The 21379-nt window shown below is 44.1% G+C and overlaps 1 protein-coding gene across 1 annotated transcript in view; it reads left to right on the forward strand.

Moving 5' to 3' along the window:
- LOC144693422 (deubiquitinase DESI2) overlaps window positions 1-21379 on the forward strand; it is a 114937-nt gene that overhangs the window by 86430 nt on the left and 7128 nt on the right. The gene's annotated exons all lie outside the window — the stretch shown is intronic.

Consider the following 21379-nt stretch of genomic DNA (forward strand, 5'->3'; position numbering starts at 1 on the left):
TTCCTGAAATGCAAGATGCTGCTCATTCTTCAATGCCAATTCTGACCTTTGCAGTCAGCTCACCCTAAAGTTTTTACAATTGGAAATTAGGTGTTTTTTTTTTAATTGTAACATGTATAAAACTGTTGCACAACTAGGAAGTGAGGTGTGGGGGGGAGAGTGGTCAGGAGAGGGGAAGATTATTCAAGGTCTATAAGGCTGGGGAGAGATCTGCTCCATCTATTTGCGTCTGTTATGGAAGGGTTTCTAAAATCATTGTATTTGCTCGTTCAAATGATTTGGCAATAGGTTTTTTTTCAAAATAAATGGTGTACTTGACAGTCTTCAATCTAAAGCTATCACTTGTGCTTTGCATGGTTAATGAGCCCAGGTCTAATAGGTAGCTATAATTGAGATAGATTGTTTACTGAAATCTATATAAAGTTCCCATTATATCTTCAATCTATCAAGGGAGAGGAAGTGTTTGAAACTTAGATTTGTGCAGGTTAAAACTATTAATCAAATTTATTTATACCTTAAATAATTTACGGAAGCAAAGATATTTCATCAATTCAAGAAAGTACAAAGAATACTTTTTAAACTTAGTCCAGAAACAGCTAGTATTAGTTTTGTTTTAAAAATTCCTTGAATGAAACCATCTCATCCTCTCGCATGTACTATTCCCAGGTATCAAAATATTGGCAGTAGGTTCAACAAATATGGAATAAGAGTACAACAGATTTACAAAAATGGATTTGTTTGTGCTACCTTGAAGTGTTCATATAGAATAACAATTGATGGAATTCCAGACATTAAGGCTTGCATGTTTTAAGGTCGCACTTTATCTCATGTTTGTTACATAATAGTTTCCATTAGGAACATCTTAGGGACTGAAAACTGCATCTTTTTTCTCCATTGCCTACAGGATTAACATTCCTAGGCTGAATAAATAACTCCAAATTATGGCACATCTTATTGGAGATTAAACAGGGGAACCAGCACACTCTTTAACAGGACCCATGCTTGCAGGTTAACCTGCTTGGTTGAGTTTAGTTCGATAATATCATTGGGGTAATTTTCTGAGTTTGTGCAGTTGGTGGTCAGCTTTTGCCACTTGCTGTGCACATAAGGAAATCTCAGGAATGTGTCCTCAATTTTCATGTTCAGGTGGTTGTTCTTCACGCGAGAGCCAATATGGTGAATGTTAGCAGTCATCGGAATATAGTCAGATCATGTACTCACCTGACTCCTACACCATAAATACTTTTCAACATGAGATCTTGGATAGTAAGTAAGGTTGGAAACCATGTCCATCTTGAAAAAACTAAGCCTGAGTGTGATATGCAAATACACAAACTTCTTTACAATGAAGCTATATGTTTGGTATGAAGTCTGATTTTTAGCATCACAAATATATTATATATTTATATTTTGGGGTATATGGTGGCTTAGTGGTAATGTCATTGAACTAGTAATCCAGAGGCCCAGGCTAATGCTTTGAGGCCGTGGGTTCAAATCCCACCATGGCAGCGGGTGGAATTTAAATTCAACTAGCAAATCGGAATATAAAGCTGGTCTCAGTAATGGAGACCATGAAAACTATCATTGATTGTTGTAACAACCCATCTGGTTCCCTAATGTCCTTTAAAGGAAGGATATTTGCTGTCCTTACCTGGTCTGGCCTACACGTGACTCCAGGCAAACAGCAAACTCCCTCTGAAATGGCAGAGTAAGCCATTAAGTTCAAGGGCAATTAGGGATGGGCAACAAATGCTGGCCTTGCCAGCGATGAGCACATCTCATGAAACAATAAAGAAAATAAATATATATAATATATATTACATGTGGCCATCACTGCTATTACCTTGGAATTAATCCTTTAATCCTTTCAAACAACATAATCACTCTGTTTTAGCCAATTTTTCTTTCATTCTTGTGGTATAGCTAAATCATTTCGTATTTTCTCTGTTTGCCTTCCTTTTTCAACCTGACGACGAGAATAAAATACTTTATTTTGCTGACAAAGAATTTTTAAACTTCTCTGCCTGCTCTTCACTGACTGAGTGGCTGAAACTGTCACAACTTATTAATATCCAGGCAGTGCTTTCCAAGAAATCTGTTTCAAATAAAACATTTTATTCACGATGTGTAATAAACTGGTTAAAGTGGCGACAGTTAAAAAAAAACAAATCATAGAATCAGAAAAGGCACAGTCAAGGTTCTAAACCTCACAATGCAGATACGAGAGAAAGAGCCGCAAATTGTCTATTAGGTGTTGAAATGTCCTTTTCAGATGTCTGACTTTTAACAGTTTCTTGAAGTGGAACAGGTTCTTCAGTTGAATCAATGGGGACTTCTCTTATTCATCGCTGCACAGGAGATGTTACACACAGAAAAGGTGAATATTAAATGGCTGTGGTGTCTGGTTTGCCCCAGACAGAACTGCTGATCTTTGAAAGACATTTTAATGCTGTCAGTCAATCATGACAATACAATGTTAATAAGACACAAGCACCCAAACACCCGTCTTTAAAACACCAGCACCCAGTCTTTAAAATATGCAATTCAAGTTACACCTAGTTCAAAGCACCTTTATCCGAACTCATCCCTAATTTAATTGGAATTTTTTCCTTGCTTTTCACTCTCGCTCCCTGTTCTACTGCTTTGGGCTGGCTTTTTGGGGAAACAGGAAGGTCAAGTCGGGAAACTTCCATCTCCTTTAAAAAGCCCCTCCAGAGGCAGCTCAGAGGTAGCCTTACATCAGCATCATGTATGCTTCTGATGTTAATGTTCTGATGTTAACCTTTTACTCTACAATGGAGGTGGGTGAGTGTCGGGAAAGGCGGGTTAGAAGGCCCACCTTGGTTCTCTGGGACTTCGGACAAGTTGTATTATTACCTGTTAGACCGCTAGCCCTCATTCCTCACACCACCCTCAGCCAGCCACTCAAACCCCCATTGCCCCTCCTTGCCCCCTTATATCTCCCATGGCACTTTGTACCCCCCCCATACCCCCATTCTCCCTCCATGCCTCTCATATACCCCATGCCCCCTCCATGCCCCCTCATAACCCCCATGCCCCATGCCATTTTCATACACTTTCCAGTACCCCTTTCCCCTTCCATGCCTCCTGCATCCTCCATGTCCATCCACCCAGTATCCACTATATATAGAACCAATGAACTATATAACAGTAGCGAGTGTTTGAAATGCTCATCAAAAAACACCCCCCAGAAAATCTCCTTTGAAAAAAACTGCGGTTCTGACAATCTTATGTAAGTGTCAGTCAGATGCAGCCATTCATAGTATCAATACAGAAGCTTTACCCCTCTTCACACCTTTTAATCTTCTCCAAGTAAACATACAGACATTGAAATGCCATGTGAAAGAAAAAAAAAATTATTATAGCCTCATAAATATGTTAACAGCCATTCTTAAGCTGTCTAAATAGAAGCTGTGCTCAGCCAAGTATTCATAAAGCGGCCATCTGGCTACAGTATTAACAGAAACAGATGGTCAGACATGGGGGTTATGAGAGGACATGGAGGGGGCTTGGGCAATGTAAGGGGGCATTGGGACATAGAGCAGGCATGGGAGTATGAGATGGCATGGAGGTGGCATGGGGAACAGGAGGAGGCATAGAGCGGGCATGGAGGATATAATGGGGCATGGGCGAGACCTCTTAAACTTACCTGTCATAGGTTTCCTAAATCCAGACTATAGTTCAGACACCTCTGAGGAGCCATGAACCATGAGTCCTCAAGAAACTGGCCAGACACCACAAAAATTTATGGGGACACGAGATACCTAAACTGGCATTGCAGCCGGCCAGGTCAGAAGTGCAGGATGTGGACTCGCAACCTGAAACCCTTATCCTGTGCCGGTGAAAATTGCCAGAAAGGGAAATGGGGGCGGAACCCCCAGAATTGGGTCCCACCTGCCATTTTCAAAGTCCTCCAGAATTGGCCCGACTCTGTGAAAATCTGGGCCTTTGTGTTTAGAAAAAGACAAGGCGGGCTGCCTCTGCCTTTCCATTTTGTACCTTCCTGTTTGAACTATACAAGAGCCAGACAGAATTTCCTATGTCGTTATGTCAGCATCAATTGTTCTTAAGTCTGGTGCAAACTGTAGAACAAACCCCAGAGGCTCGATACCAACTGTAATAATAGTTGTACAAGGTAGCATAGCTATATATTCCATTAATATAAAAACACACGCTCACATATTAAAGCCTGATTCTGCAGCGGTTAGAAAAGATGCAAGGCTAGGCCTGGAGCTACTGGAAACATTACTTTGTTAGCCAGCCATGAGAAGATATTGTAAATTAGTTAAACAATTATAGGGAAGGTAATGCCAGACTAATAGGGTTTTTGTTATAGGTACCTAGGAAGGGGATAAGAAGCAAAGCCATAAGTGATACCCATGGTTTCTCATTAGTGAATAAAGGTCGTTGACATGAAATTAACCAAATGTAATTAGAATGGGTTGCTTTAAAGACACAATAATGCATATAAAATATACAGCCACTGAGGCCACTGAAGGACTTTTTGAGTCTTGCTGAGGCTAGTCTAAGTTAATGAAACATGCTTTCAATCTCTTGAAGAGAGTTCCTGGTATGTAAGGTATAAAGTTCCAATTAGTACCTGTATACAACATACACTGCATGCGAAGGGTAGTAATAAAAACAGAAAATGCTGGAAAAACTCAGCAGGTCTGGCAGCATCTGTGAAGAGGGAAACAGAGTTAACGTTTCAAGTCCGTATGACTCTCACTAAGAGCTGCTCTGAAGAAGAGTCAGGCGAACTCGAAGCATTGGGCAGAATCATCTCAGACTTGCACAAAGTGCAGTAGCGGGCGGGAAAAAAGTCGTTTTACCCCCCGGCCGCAAAGGCGGGGTTTTCGCAATGTATTGTCCCATTCCCCACCTCCTTAATTATGCAGCCACAGGAAAAACTCTGCCTCGCTGGTGGGCGGCCTCTAATTTTCCCACCACGCCGTTACCTCACCGCTCCCTCACGCCAGGTGCCATATCTAAACTGCAGCTGCGCGCACGCTTCTCAATGCTTGCAACCCAGGATTGATTCAGTGAAGACATGGCCCCAAAAGCCAAGGAGAGTGCAGCCCCCCCAATTCAACGACGCATCCCTGGGATGCCTTCTGGAAGCTGCGATGTCCTCTACCCCCCACTCTGGCCGCAGGAGGCCCATCAGTCTCACCACTCTGGCCTGGGAGGCGGTGGCAGAGGTGGTCAGTGCCAATGCTGCACACAAGAGGTTGGCCAACCAATGCAGAAAATAGATGAATGATCTCATCCGTGCAGCCAGGGTAAGGCAACCATCTCATCACTCTAAACTCACACACTCAAGCCCATCACACATTCACTGGCATCTCACTCACTGCCAGCTCAAGGGACATCACCACTCACTCTCTCACACACACCCTCACATCTCCATCTGGCCTCATCTCCTCTGGAGACTGCCCCCTCAGCCCTCAGCATCTTGAGGCCACTTGCATAGATCAACTTGTACCCCCCCCACACACACCCTGGGATACCCTCCTTCCCCAGTACAGCCCTCGCCCTGCAGCCTCTTCCCTTGCCCGAGGCCACTTCACCCCATTCCCCAAGCAAGCCATAGCCCTGCAACTGTTGAAAAGCCACCCCTGGCCTTATGACTGGTCTGGTAGGTAGAGACCTGCCTGTGAGTCCCCCCCTAAGATGTAGTGCTGCCTGCGAAGCCTGCCACTGATGACCGTGAGTGCTGCCCAAAGCAAGATAGGCAAACAAGCCTCGAACTCCTGAGTGAAGTGCAGCTCGCCAGGTGCACGTTGCTAATGTACAGTTGTGAAACCCTGACGTGCCCGAATGATCCATCATGGGGGTGGGGGGGAATGGTTCCAGCGAGCAGGGCTTATAATGAGATGCTAAAGTATTGAAATTAGGTTCCCGATGTGCGGCAGTGGGAAACGCAGCCCGTTATTGAAGGGGGGAATCAGACAATTGCAAACTGGTTTCACAATGGAATTTTGGCCTTCTTGCTATATTGGCCCCACCCCCACATCGCCCGCCATGACGCCCGCGCCAACTGGGCCGGGAAATCCCTGCCATTAACTCTGTTCCTCTCTCTCCACAGATCCTGCCAGACCTCCTGAGTTTTTCTGTTTTCATTTCAGATTTCCAGCATCCGCAGTATTTTGCTTTTATCTTAATGTAAAGGGTTGCATTTCATTACCCAATTGACTTGAATTAATAAAAAGTTAATACCAGAGTTTCAATGTTTCCTCGTCTTCTAACCTGAAGTAGAGGTGGAGGTTATATGACAATTAGCTGCATAAACCCAACACCAAAGTCACCTTTCCAAGGGCAGCCTTTCTTATGCCAAATAAGTAGCAAGTTGACAGTGTTATTCCATAAGATGGAGACACAGTAGAACAGTGGCCCAGTTTTTAATAAATACTCCCAGCACAACCAGACATTGAGATAACCTATTCTTTGCCTTACCAGTGAGTGCTTGATGCTGACATTGGATGAGGGGTCATTTTCCAAGTTCATGGTACAACTGAAGAGCTTTATCCTTAGGCTGGAAACACAGGTCGATTGCCTCCGAGTTGCATTCATTAAAAATGAACAAATGAAAGCTCCTGGGCCAGAGGACGAGGCTTCTTGCTGGTAGCTCATACTCAGGAAGATTGACCCATCCATGTATGAAGCAGAAAAGATATTTCTTTTCTGGATGAGTGAAAACATCACAGCAAAAGAAAAATCCCATTTTGAAAAGTCAGTTTCATTCTGCTGGTCACAGCAAGATTCAAAACTTTACCTCTGAAATCAGGGCTGGCTCCATCTTGTGCTGTTGACTCAACATTGTTTACCCAATCAATCAACAACTCACATGTAATAAACTTGGAGAGTGCAGGGTGGGTTTCTTATAAGAAACAGTGAACTTTATTAACAGACTCCAGATGAGGCTACATGCTTGCTCCAAGACCAAGGCTAAAAAGCTCCGCCCCTAAGATTCCCCACACCTAGGGCTGATTGGTACATACAGTCACATGATCCCCATAACAGTAAGAAATGGTTTAATTTACAATCATTACATTCCTCCCCCTTTACATTTGTTTTACTCTCTTATTTACAAAACATCTGAACCCATATTATATACAATCATAAGCAGTTGATGCCATTATAAATTCAGTCCTTGAGGAGGTTTTCGGATTCAGGTAGAGCGACACAACTCTACAACAGGAGGTTCTTCTATAGGTTTGATTTGAACAGGAACTACAGCTCAGGGACATCCCTAGGCAATGGTAGTTCAGAATTATTTACTTCAGCAGAGACATCAGGTATGTCTCTTTGTCGATCTGGCACCTCAGGTGTCGAAGTCTTGATTTTGGTTTCAGGTGGATTAATTGGTTGTTGGAGGGTTTCTCGACTTCTGAGATGATCCACATGTTTCCTAATAGTCCTGTTTTCCACTTCTACCTGATAAGATAAAGCACCTGTTTCAGAAACGATTGTTCCAGGGACCCATCTCGGCCCTGCTGCACAATTTCGTTCACAGTAAACTCTCGACCTTCACTGTGAACATCATGATTTACTTTGACTTCCTGGTTCTCTCCACCTTCCCCTCTAAATTAGGAAATAATAGACTCAATCTCGTATAGAGTTGGCACTTCATTAACAATTCTGAAGGCGTTAAACCGGTGGTCGCAGGAGGAGTTGTGTGCCACTAACATGGATGCAGTGGGGCTGAAACGGACAAGTTCTGCTTGGTTGCTGCAGTGTTGCTGATACTGGAGATGGTGTTTCACCATTTTTTTGATATCACTGGCTATACCCGGCCACCAGATATAACTTTGTGTGAGCATCTTCATTTTCGAAATACCAGGATGCGCACTATGGAGTTCTACTAATAATGGTTCTCTTTCTTGCATAGGGATAACTACTCTTTCTCCCCATAATAAGATACCTTCTTGTCAACTCAATTCGGATCTATGTACAAAGAAGGATTTTAATTCTTCAGGAACTTGTGCATTTGACCATCCTTGTAACACTTGTTCATGGACTCTTCATAAATTTGGAACCCGATTTGTCCAATTCTTTAGCTGTCTCATGCAGACTGATGAGGAGTCCAGGAAATTTAATGCAAGTACTACCTCTTGAGGTACTGGAACATGTGTAATACTACCTGACAAAGGGAGACGACTGAGGGTGTCTGCATTTAGGTGGTGCATAAAGGTGTACTCGTATGCTGACAAAATTAAAGCCCATCTTTGAATTCTAGCAGAAGCTATTGGTGGGATTGCCTTATCTTCACTAAACAAACCTAACAGTGGTTTGTGATTTGACACAATGTTGAAGTGTCGACCATGTAAATATTGCTGGAACTCCTTTACTTCAAATACGATAGATAAGCCCTCTTTTTCAATTTGCGAGTATCCTTTCTCGGCTGCAGAGAGGGTCCTGGATACATATCCTATCGGTCTTTCAGATCCACCCTCCATCTTGTGTGACAACACTGCTCTTACTCCATAGGGAGATTCATTACAAGTCAGCATCAATTCCTTAGACGGGTCATTGTGCACTAACAGACACGACGAGTGTAAAAGCTTCTTAACTCTAGTGAAAGCTTCCTCTTGCTGAGCTTTTCAGGACCATCCGTGGTTCTTCTTCAATAATAAGTGTAAAGGGGCTAACACTGCAGATAAATTAGGCAAAAATCAACCATAATAGTTTACCATGCCCAAAAAAGGCTTGAGCTCCGTGACGTTGGTCGGAGAGGGCGCTTCCTTGATGGCCCTGACTTTCTCCTATAATGGATGCAACCCTTGGGCATCCACTCAATGACCCAGATATGCAACTTCCTTTGCTTGGAAGGTGCACTTTTCTCTTTTTAAACTAACACCAGCCTCTAAAAATCTCTTCAGAATCTCTTCCAGGTTTGCCACATGCTCTGCTTCTGTGGATCCTGTGATTAGGACATCACCCAGGTACATTATAGCTCGGGGGAGTCCTTGTAGTAAGCTTTCTATTGTTCTCTGGAAAATCGCACAGGTGAAGGACACAACAAAGGGGAGGCGTGTATTCTGGTGCAGGCCCTTAATCGTGTTTATGGTGACATCACTTCTTGATGTGTTGTCCAGCTCGAGCTGATGATACACATGATTCATGTCCAGTTTAGTGTAGGATCTTCCTCCTGCAAGTTTAGCATACAGATCTTCAACCTTTGGGATTGGGTATTGGTCTAATTTCGCAGCCTTGTTTACAGTTAATTTATAATCCCCACAGATGCAAATGGTTTGGCCTGGTTTTAGTACACGGACTATGGGTGCTGCCCACTCTGAAAACTGGACTGGCCATATTATTCCTAATTTCTCCAAATGACATTATTCCATATCAACCTTTTCTCTCAGAGCGTAAGGCACAGGTCTTGCCTTAAAAAACCGGGGAGTTGCTTCAGGGTCAACGTATATTTTAGTTTGTACACCTTTGGTTTTCCCCAACTTATCTTGGAATACCCTGTCATACTTTTTCAACAACTTTGGAATTCCTCCAGTCCTGACCCGAAAAACTTCTGACCAATTTAGTTTGATTTCCTTCAACCAATTGTGGCCCAGAAGGCTAGGTCCTTCTCCAATCACAACAATTATTGTCAGCTGAGCTGTTGTCTGTATGATACACGTACAGAGGTGATGCCTATCACTTGTATTGCTTCTTCTGTGTATGTTTTTAACTGAGCAGAGGTTTTCCCCAAACTGGCTGGGTATCTTCTCTGAGATATTTAAAGATGTGTTCTCCCACAACTGTGGTCGATGCTCCTGTGTCCACCTCCATAAGCAGAGGCTTTCCATTTATTTGAAGTGTAACAGTGATTGGTTCAGTTTTCCTGGCCTTCAGATTGTGTAGGGAATAAACGTCAGTCTCAGTAACTTCTGGCTCATCTATATTGTGCACTTCATTTAACTTGTCCTGTTGTCTGAATGGCTGTCTTGATCGAGTCCTGCACTGTTTAACAACTTGCCCTTTTTGTGGTAGTAGTGGCATTCTGCCTCTTTAAATCTACAGACATCGGGTGCATGATTTCCCCCACAACGGTAACACTTTAACTTCTGGGTTACTGGTGAGCTGCCCCCAGTATTTCTTTTTGTTTTTCTATTAGGGACTGTGTCCTGCTTCACTGCAGCCTCCCTGATCTTCGCACCACACCCAGGGTCAGGTTCTCACCCTAGCTGTAAAACGGCGCCATGCTGCACACTCTGCAGAGCCTGCGAGTCCGTCTCAGCGCTCTCCATTGCTAGCGCTATCTCCATGGCGCACTTCAGGTCTATCGCAACTTCTGCAAGCAAATGGTGCTGAATGGCCTCATCATTTATGTTGTTTATCAAACAATCTCGCAAAATGTCGACTAAAGTATCACCAAAGTCACAGTGCTCCTTTAACTGTTGTAACTTCGCTGTGTACATTGCAATCAACTCGAGAAATAAACTTGAATCTTTGCACGATCACAGAGGGTTTAGGCTGAAAATGTCCTTTCACGAGGTCGACCAGATTGGTGAAGGATCTGGAATTTGGTGCAGTCAGAGCCGTCAAGCTATGGATTAGATTATAGGCTTTACTCTCGCGGACACGCCGGAGAATTGCTTTCTGTTTCTCCTCCGCCGTTAATTCATTAGCTACAAAGTAGAACCTTAATTGCTCAATGTATTGACAGGTGAGTCAGACGGGTCAATTCTGCCAAGGTGAGGCATTGCTGGTGAGTATACTTCTTTTATTCCCTTAAAATATCGGAATGCTGCGTCGGCGCTTTTTATTCTCATCACCAGTTATAACAAACTTGGAGAGTGCTGGACGGGTTTGCTGTAAGGAGCAGTGCACTTCATTAACAGGCTTCAGAGGAGACTACATGTTTGTTCCAAGAAAACAGCTAAAAATCTCCGTCCCTAAGATTCCCCACGCTTAGGGCTGATTGGTCTATACAGTCACATGACCCGCATAACAGTAAGAAATGGTTTAACGCACCTATCGTTTTACTGGACCCTGACATAGATTGCTCCCAGACAAAGTGCCTCAGTACCCTGGATAATTTGGAAAATAATGGTGGGGGGGGAGAGGAGGAATGGGAGTGCAGCAGTTGTTAAAGTACAAAGATACTTATTTATTCTGCTTTCTGTAATCTCTGATCCGCAACATTTGAGCAACCTCAGAAACTGTTAGCTGGGCCAAGCCACACAACTTTGGAGCTTTGACTTAGTTAATAATTCATAGCTGGCACCTGACCAACATTAAAGCTGCATTTCAATTGCATTTATTAAATGTTCCAAACATGCCAACGCCTCTACTGCACAACAGGACATACAGTAGGATTACATTGTGTGCCACAACACAAATACTGTAAAAAAAAAAGCATGAGAATTGGCCCAATCCAATGTATATTCATCAATCAGTGCCATTTGGCTGAGGTCAGCAGTACAAGACAGTCAATAACAGAACACATGCATTGTTGGGAGTGTGAGTAGGAGGTAGTGAATAACAGGGAAGGCCCAACTCTGGGAATGTCCAGTATCAGGACACGCACATTAATGAGATAGACAGCAATTGGCTCATGGTGAAGTGGGTACTTAACCAGGAGACAGATCAAGAGTAATGTGTTAAGAATAAGAAACGTGACCATAAGGCATGAATTGAGATTGTAGTCAAGACAGCATTTCAGTCCATTCCGCCCACTTTTAACCCTTGGAGTGCAATGATGTGAGTAAGTAAAGGGTGGACTTCTTAGGTTGCACTGCCACTGCATCGAGAAATGTACATTGCGCCTGACCACTGCTACCTTGACCCACTCTTAACAACACAAAGACCTTCCTCAGCACTTTGGGGGAGAATTGGGTTCCTTGTTATGTTTGATTTTTGTGCGCAGAAGTCAGGCAGGGGAACCAATTCTCAGACATGATCCCACATGTTGATTCCTTCCGAGAAGTGCATCAAATTGACTGGAGGCACCTTCCACGTGTCTGGGTGTGCTGGCCTAGAACATGCGTTAGACCCCTTGAATTTGCCTCTTTTAAGGATCCCCCTGCCAAATTCAGTAGAAAGTGCTCAGGGCATATTCTGCTCTGCCCCACGCTCAGCATTTCCATGTGTTCTTTGGCAGAACCAGCATCCCTTGAAGGAAGCTATCGAAGATCAGGAAAAGGACTGGATTTGTTAGCATTCCATTTCATTACTCTGTGAAACTGGCAACAGCTCCTGGCATCCACATATGAGCTGTTATATGTGGAGATCCAGAAGCTGCTGTCGATGATTCCCAGCTCCACCACCAGGTGCAAAGCCCTCGCAGATGGAAATCACAGATTTGACGTGACCATTCCCTTTTTATGTTGTTAGCCTCGCTGAAAAAAAGACTTGCATTTATGTAGCACTTTTTATGACTACTGGACATCTTAACCTTCCGAAATGTAGTCACCATTGTAATGTAGGGAATGTGGCAGCTAAACTGCACACAACAAACTCCCACCAACAGCAAGATGGTAATGACCAGGTAATCCTGGTTCTGTGATGTTGATTAAGGATCAATATTGTCTGGGACACCAGGGATAACTCCCCAGCTCTCCTTTCAAACAGCGCCGTGGGATCATTCGCGTCCACCTGAGAGGGCAGGTGAGGCCTGGGTTAATGTCACACCCGGCACCTCCAACATTGCAGCACTTCCTCAAGACTGCATTGGAGCGCAGCCTTGATTTTTGTGCTCAAGTCCTAGAGTGGGACTTGAACCCAGAACCTGTGACTCAAAGCCAACTATGCTATCAACTGTGCCACAGCTGATATAGCCCATAGGCCCCATATAGATCAGTTTAAAACCTCATGAAAAGCTCACCTTTTTGAATGAGATGTAACTGGGCTTTTAATGTTGCATGATGTTCATAATTACTGCTAAACACCCTCTTTAACCTAGAAAAACAAATGTTATATTTGTGAAATGTGAAATTTTGTTATCTCATGTTAAAAAAAAGCCTAGAATTTGCTGAAGATTTTCAAAACAGTAAAAAGCACTTTAAAAAAATGTTTATGATTTTTCAGCTTCTACTTTAATAACTTGTGTAAGTCCCAATTTTTATTTCATTTTCTGTAAAATTATAAAATTTTGAATGAATGATAAAACATGTTTGTTACTTCCTGGCTTTCTGTCTGTGAGAATTCTTCAACATGATTGGCTGCTCAGCCTACTTGATGACATCACTCTTGCTGGTCAACAGAGATCCCCTATAGATAGCATTAAGATTAAATTAATATTTGGAAAGGGTCAATCCACACCACGGAGATCTATAAGGGATGTTTTCTTTAAAGTCAGCTGCAACCCTGTCACTGCACCACTGACCACAAAATCCAGGCCAACTTCTTTCCTTAGCTTAAGGTGGAGCTGGAGTGTTCTTCTCAGCTCCAAAGAAATACCACAGGTCAGTACCAGCTCACACTCGCCTCTTCCCTGTTTACTTTAACTGCACCCTCATCTCTCCCAAGCCATATCTGCAGGCTGGCTCAGCATCTGAACTGGCCAATCCTGAGAAGGCCCCAATCAACAAGCTGCATTGGAATATCCAATAGGCATCCACCACTTGCCGGCATGATGTAGGTGAGGCCTGAGGCCGAATTTCAAGCAAGCTTGGGGTGTTTGCCTTTTTATGTCCAGATGTAGTGCGCACTGCGAGGCAGTTTTCTGGACAAGATCAGCTTAGCACAATAGTTGCAACATGCACAGTTCATACTGAAGCAAGAAAGAGAAAGAGCAATGCTTGTTCTGCCCTCTTAAATCAAGCACATTAAACAATAATGCAAAATAAATAAATTGCTGATGAGTTGTCAGTGGTGTTGCTGCTGATGCCATCTGTCGCTCGGTACAAGATCAAATTTCCCCAGTCCACCACATTGCTGAACTGAAAACATCCCCCCAAAAAATTACATCAGATCCCCCCTTTTCATCCAAACAGAAATGCACCCAATATACCTCTGGGAATAAACACTGCAAACACCTTCTTCTGCTGCATCTTTGTGGAATCAGTCCCATCATGAGGCACACATTGATCCAGCCATCCCATCAGTTAAGTGAAGTAATCTAACGAGAGCATTATGGTATTGTTTGGATGTCTATTTTGTGCAGACACTCAAGTTACTGCTGACCGAGCTCCAACTTATGCCAAAGTGTAAACAATAAGGCCCCCGGGTAAATGAAACAAAATTCTGCTTCTGAACCAGTGCAATTACTAACAGAGCTCCATGAAAAGAAGCCTAAAACGTCAGAGGTTGCTCTTGACGGACGATATGTGAAAACTGAAAGATGTACAAGAAAACTGAAAGAATGAAATAAAACATGGGCTAGAATTTTTCCCTCGTCGGGCAGGCTCGGCGGGAGCAGGAGGGGGCGGTCAGGAAGCCGCCCGCCGCTCACTGCCCGCTATCAGCTCCATGCCACGATTTCACGCGGGTGGACCAATTAAGGCCCGCCCTGCATGGATCGCGGGCGGCAATGCTCAGCGCTACCTGTGCGGGTAGGGGGAGGGAGGGAGAGTGGGCCTGGCGTGCAGTTCACGCGAAAGAGTGCTTCAATCTCCCTGAGGCACAGAGCTGCCTCAGGGAGATTGAAGCGCTTTTTAAAAAATTAATAAAGACAGTAAAATTTTTTTTAAAACATGTCCCCTCATGTGACTCTGTCACATGAGCTGGGATATGTTGTTAATTCAAAAATAAAGTTTTTAGTTAATGTTTATTTGCTTTAGAAAACCTTATCCCGCTCGTGGATGAGATTTCCTAAAAACGTGAAGGCCGCTTGGCCTTTTCGCCCACCCGCCAACCGTAAAGCTGGATGGGCAGCGTTAGTTTGATTTTAGTTGGCTTGCTAATGGCCTTAATCGGCCTTTCAATTATCGGCCGGTGCACAGCCGACTCCCATACGCACCCGCCAAACGAAATGTCGTGCGAGTGCCCGATGATGTCGGGACACACGCCCAATGTCATTGCGCGTCATATTACGCTTGGGCGCGCGCCCACACACCCAACGTAAAATTCTGCCCATGATAACAAACTGAATGTCAAATGAGAGCTGTCATCTTACCAAGTGATTCAGTTAGACAGCATGCAGCACAAGAGCATGCTGCCTTTCATTCTTTAATATCTCTTTTCATTTGCTCTCATGCCCTGCTGTAAATCTCAAAGGAAAATAAGGCTTTTTCCTTCTTTGTTTAATATTTGAAGAGGTTATGATATTTTGCACATCCAGAGGGCAATGTTAGTGGCAGTTCACAGATAACCCTGGGAGACAATACAAATACTCCATTAATCTAAACTCTATAAATACCTTTCACACAAATCTGCACAGCTTTCAGCCTTGGCTTTCATCCTGCATTTGTTAACCCATGACTATTTGAGTTCAGTATTCACTCTCAACTCTCCCATCTTGAATAATCTCAACCGACTCTCAATCCACTCCCATCTTGAACAGTCCCAATCCACTCTCAGTCCACTCCCATCTTGAACAATCTCAATCCACTCTCAGTGCATTCCCATCTTCAGCAGTCCCAATCCACTCTCAGTGCACTCCCATCTTGAACAATCTCAATCCACTCTCAGTGCACTCCCATCTTCAGCAGTCCCAATCCGCTCTTAGCCCACTCCCATTTTAGTAGTCTCAAACTCATTTCAATTGGCACAATCTTAACCAAGCTCACATTGGACATAAACATAGCAGTAAACTACCCCACAGTTCAGAATTGGAAAAGCAATATTCTCTAAATTATTTTCATTACTCTATTGTTGACACATTCTGTTGCTTTGTAATTTTGTTTCATAGAACCAATTAAGAGAAGCAGGTATTCCAACCATTGGAAACCCCTTGATCAACTTCTTCAATGTTGAGTTTTTGATACAGTTGTTAGCAAGTGTGCACAATTGATGGAGAAGGTAGCCCCCTTGACCAGAGAAGCCTATTTCCTAAATAGAAGTGTGAACATAACTACCTCTTAACATTGACCACCTCTTAGATAGTGGTAATATTTCTGGACTAGTAATCCAGAGTAAAAACAGAAAATGCTGGAAAAACTCAGCAGGTCTGGCAGCATCCGTGGGGAGAGAAACAGAGTTAATGTTTCGAGTCTGTATGACTCTGTTTCTCTCTCCACAGATGCTGTCAGACCTGCTGAGTTTTTCCAGCATTTTCTGTTTTTATTTCAGATTTCCAGCGTCTGCAGTATTTTGCTTTTATTTTAGTATTCCAGAGGCTCACGTTAATGCCCTAGAGACATGGGCTCAAATCCCACCACAGCAGCTGGTGGAATTTAAATTCAATTAATAAATCGGGAATTGAAAGCTAGTCTTAGTAGTGGTGACCATGAAACTAACATCTATTGTTGTAAAAACCCACCAGATTCACTAATGTCCTTTAGGGAAGGAAATCTGCCATCCTTACCTGCTCTGGCCTACATATGACTCCAGATCTACAGCAATGTTGTTGACTCTTAACTGCCCTCTGAAATGGTCACGCAAACCATTCAGTTCAAGGGCAATTGGGGAAGAGCAATGAATGTTGGCCTTGCCAGTGACACCCTCATCCTATGAAAGAATAAAGGGAAAAAAGCAGTGCTGGCTTTCAGCCACAGGCCTTTGAGCCACCAGTAACATTACACAGAGTGTGGAACTTCTGCTCTAGTTTTAACTCTACCCCAACAGGCTGTTGTATGTCTGAAGGAACCTATTGTAATTTTGAGCAGGGAAAATGGTTACTGAACCAAATGGAAACATTTGCAAATTTCCCTTCACAAACTTACAAGCAAATAATTTGCCAAGTGTACTGAAGTGCATACCACTGTGTTCTGGAAAAGGGTGAACTGATAAAAACTACTTTCAATTCTCCTCGGGAAAGAAGGAGGTGGGAGAAGGGTCTTCACATGGTGACTCACTAGGCAGAAGTGCGCAGGAGCTAGGGTACAGGATCGGACACCATAGGTGCCACTTCACTGTTGAGCAAGATCACATACAAGCTCTGCTGCAGAGGACTCTGGTGCTTTGATGGCTCAGCCTACCATAGCAGGCCCTTGAGAATTGTAGTAATTATGGTTTTATTTAGTGTGCAATGTACCTTTAAGAAGAATATTTGTTAGGAGAGATCACATGATGTGTAGTAACCAATAGGAGATTAGCACTGGCTACCTCAGCAGTCAGTGCAGAGATAGAGTTGGGGTTGAAAGCACACGTGTAGTTGCTGCTGAGTATATTGTAAATAAAATTAATGTTTCCACCCAAGAAGTGCCTGCAGATCAATTCTATCATTAATAGTACAACTCGGCCATCCTACAACAGGAATATATCAGGAAATGCTAGGTGTACTATGAAACTCATCAGTGATGTATTGCACACATTGCTACAAAGCCTGGAGGGGTCCAGCTCTATGCACAGCATTCTACCTAAAATGAACCAAGTGAGAACAGACATGATGGGCCGAATGGCCTCTGTCTGCACTGCAACCATTCCATGATTCTAAGTGGTCAGCCCAATGGACATTACAAAGGTGCTCATGACCATGATGGAGCCTCTCCTGCTGTAGAAGCTCAGATGGCCACCAACTTGGTTTTGGAGGTCATTGTTAACAGAAGTTTCCAGAGAGTCACATCACTCCTGAACTCTGGTCTCCAGCAAAGCTGAAGGAGGTGCTGAGGCACAACCCCAGGAGGTGGCTCTGGATCCATGGAAAATACCTCTTTCAGGACGATTCGGTCTCCCACACAGTGGCACCTTGCCCTTGTTAGTGCCATCTCAACCCATGCATGATGCTGAAGTCTGCAGCTGGGCCTTCAAGGCCCAAAACTGCTCGCCTTCACCAACTACAGGCCATCTGAAGTGTCCTCAATGGAAGCTCAGCAACCTTCACCTCCTAAACTACAGCCACTGGGAAAACACATTTTGTAGGAATATGAGGAAGGATAAATATGCACACAAGATGGGTACTAAGGCCAGTTACAAGGGTGATTCATAATTAATTATTCATTATAAGGCTCGTGAATGTGTTGCTGTCTCCCAAATTTGTGCCCATCTCTCCCAGAATTCCATGTTTGAATCTCTCCAATCAGGTTACCACATCTGCCACACTACCAAAATAGCTTTTTATCAAAGTCACAAATGACATCCTATGTGACTGTACAAATACAAACTACCCCTCCTCGTTCCGTCTGCGACCTTTGACTCCATTGACCATACCATCCTCCTCCAGTGTTGTCTCATAGTGGGTGTGGCTGTGCTTGCTTGGTTCCATTCTTATCTAGCTGATTGTAGCCAGAGAACTGCCATCAATGGCATCTCTTCCCATTCCTGCACCATTATCTCTGGGCTCCATAAGACCATAAGATGGAGGAGCAGAGCCATTCGGCCCATCGAGTCTTCTCCGTCATTCAATGAGATTATGGCTGATCTGATAATGCTCAACTCCACTTTCCTGCTTTTTTCCCATAATCCTTGATTCCCTTACCAATTAAAAACCTGTCTATCTCAGCCTTGAATATACTTAATGACCCAGCCTCTACAGCCCTCTGCGGTAACGAGTTCCACAGATTGACTACCCTCTGAGAGAAGAAATTCCTTCTCATTTGTCTTAAATGGGTAACCCCTTACTCTGAGATTAGGCCTCCAGGTCCCAGACTCTCCCACAAGGGGAAGCAACCTCTCAACATCTACCCTGTCAAGCCCCCTAAGAATCTTATATGTTTCAATAAGGTCACCTCTCATTCTTCTAAACTCCAATGAGTACAGGCCCAACCTACTCAACCTCTCCTCATAAGAAAATCCCTCCATCCCCAGGATCAACCTAGTGAACCTTCTCTGGACTGCCTCCAATGCCAGTATATCATGCTTAGATAAGGGGACAAAAATTGTTCACAGTATTCACCAGGTGTGGCCTAACTGGTGCCTTGCATAGTTTTAGCAAGACTTTCCTATTTTTATACTCCATTCCCTCCATTACTCCACTCCATTTCCCCCACAGATCTATCCTTAGTCCCCTCTTGTTTCTCATCCACACGTCGCCCCTTGGCGACATCATTGGAAAACACAACATTGGTTTCCACATCTACAAGGTGCACTGCAGCAACTCAGCAAGGCTCCTTCAGCAGCATCCTTCATACCTGTGACTACTAACAACTAGAAGAACAAGGGCAGAAGGTGCACTATCTGAAGTTCCCCTCCAAGCCAGGCACCATCCTGACTTGGAATTACATCACCAATCCTTCACTGTTGCAGGATCAAAATCCTGGAACTCCCTTTCCAGTAACACTGTGGGTGTACCTACACCACGTGGACTGCAGCGGTTCAAGAAGGCGGCTCACCACCATCTTCTCAAGGGCAACTAGAGATGGGCGATAAATGCTGGTCCTGGTCAGCGAAGCCCACATCCCATGAAAAAATAAAAAAATGTACACTGGCGCCACTCAGCTTTAACACCACCGCCTCTCTCAACCCACACCCCCCCAACCCCCCCCATACCACTGTCTCTGTCTCTAAATTGTCAGCCCGATTATCCAGCACCTGTGTGGATGAACAAAAATTTCCTTCAATTAAATATTGGGAAGACTGAAGTCATTGTCCTTGGTTCCAGCTATTAACTCCATTCCTACGCCACTATCTCTCTCCCTGGCAACTGTCATATTTGACCCCGAGATGAGCTGCTGACCACATATCCTCACCATCACTAATGCCACCTGGTTCCACCTCTGTGACATGTCCCGGCTCCGCCCGTGCCTCAGCTCTTCCACTGTTCAAACCATCATGCAAGCCTTTGTTACCTCCAGACTTGACACTTTCAGTGCACTCCTGGCTGCTCTCCCACATTCTACCCTCCATAAACATGAGTTCACCCAAAACTCTGCTTCCTCACGCCAGATCCCGTTCACCCATCACCCCTGAGCCCTCTGACCTATATTGGCTTCAGGTTGAGGAATGCTTCGATTTTTAACATTCCCCTCCTTGTTTTCAAACTCCTTTGTGGCTTGACCTCTCCATACCTCTGTAATCTCCTCCAGTCCCACAACTCTCTGAAATGTCTGTGCTCCTCTGATTTTGGCCTCTTGGCAAGTTTAGCCACTCCACCATCGGCAGTTGTGCCTTCAGCTGCCAAGGCCCTAAGCTTTGGAATTCCCTCCCTAAACCTTGTTTTTCTGCTTTAAAACACTCTCCAAAACTTACCTCTTTGACCAAAGTTTTGGTCATCAGCCCTAATATCTCTTTGTGTCGCTCGTTGTCATATTTTGTTTTATAATGTTGTTGTGCATGTCCTGTCACACTGAAGTCCCTATATAAATACAAGCTCTTGTTGTATTTCTGTTCACTGTTAGGTTCAAGTGGCATTGAACTGGTTGATAAATTTGCGTTTTCTTCCACATTTGTCGTTGGTTTTTACAGTGAAGTGAGAGCAAGACCCAAAAGGCTGGACTGAAGGAAGGCAATCGGATGGTGGTAGTAAGGATTGTGAGATGGGAGGGATGATTCAGGTGAAGCACTCTTCCATGAGCTGTTCTCTGAAAGTAATGACAGCAAGGCTCCCACTTTAGGCCTGCTTTGCAGCTGTGCCTGAGGTTCCTGGTGGGAGTCATGGACCATACCCAGAGACCTATCCCATATTTCCCAGCAGACAGACACCAGCTCCAGGCTGAGCCTGAAGGAAACCTCATATGCTTAAAGTTTCCATTTTTATTTTGAGTATTATTAAGTTATAGCCAGCCTGTAACCTGATGGTCTGATAGCAATAAAGATGGCTCAGAAGATGAAAGGTGCAAGATGAAATGGTCATTGTCTGCTGCTAGAATAAACAAGCCAGCATGATCTACTGCTTGTGGTCACAAGCCAGATTTACACTGAGGGATTTTTTAAAAATTCATTTACGGGATGAGGGTGTCACTGGCTGGGCCAGCATTAATCATCCATTCCTAATTGGCTTTGAGAAGGTGGTGGTGAGCCACCTTCTTGAACTGCTGCAGTCCACGTGGTGTAGGAGCACCCACAGTGCTGTTAGGAAGGGAGTTCCAGGATTTTGACCCAGCAGCAGTGAAGTTTGGCCGATATATTTCCAAGTCAGGATGATGAGTGGCTTGGAGGGGAACTCCCAGGTGGTGGTATTCCCATTTATCTGCTGCCCTTATATTTCTATCTGGTAGCAGTCATGGGTTTGGAAGGCGCTGCCTAAGGAGCCTTGGTGAATTTCTGCAGTGCATTTTGTAGATGGTACACATTGCTGCTACTGTGTGTCGGTGGTGGAAGGAGTGAATGTTTGTGGAAGGGGTGCCAATCAGGTGGGCTGCTTTGTCCTGGATGTTGGTTTCTTGAGTGTTGTTGGAGCTGCACTCATCCAGGTAAGCGGAGAGTATTCCATCACACT

The sequence above is a fragment of the Cetorhinus maximus genome, chromosome 18 (genome assembly GCF_964194155.1).
Source record: "Cetorhinus maximus chromosome 18, sCetMax3.hap1.1, whole genome shotgun sequence".
In the NCBI taxonomy this organism is placed as follows: domain Eukaryota; kingdom Metazoa; phylum Chordata; class Chondrichthyes; order Lamniformes; family Cetorhinidae; genus Cetorhinus; species Cetorhinus maximus.